A 254-nucleotide genomic window follows, 5' to 3' on the forward strand; every position below is an offset into this window, starting at 1 on the left:
TGCTCTAGATATGATACAAACCTGATACGAATATTAATTTTCATTATTATTTTCAAACAAAACGTTGAATATTGAATAACTCTATTTACTAATATTTATTTATTTAATATTTTATTTATAATTATATTATAATTATAATTTAATAATTTATTTATAATAATTTTAATTACTAATAAATTAAATTTGTTATTTTAAATATTTATTTAAATTGTAGGTTATTAATATTCATGAAAATATTAAAAACACATTTAAAA

At 11.8% G+C, this 254-nt stretch overlaps 1 protein-coding gene across 1 annotated transcript in view; it reads left to right on the plus strand.

Annotated features, from left to right (window-relative positions):
• The window catches only part of LOC102680912 (DNA replication licensing factor MCM4-like), a 5,415-nt gene that overhangs the window by 3,682 nt on the left and 1,479 nt on the right, over positions 1 to 254 (plus strand). The window lies entirely within an intron of this gene.

The sequence above is a fragment of the Apis dorsata genome, unplaced genomic scaffold, assembly GCF_000469605.1.
Source record: "Apis dorsata unplaced genomic scaffold, Apis dorsata 1.3 scaffold_575, whole genome shotgun sequence".
Taxonomy (NCBI): domain Eukaryota; kingdom Metazoa; phylum Arthropoda; class Insecta; order Hymenoptera; family Apidae; genus Apis; species Apis dorsata.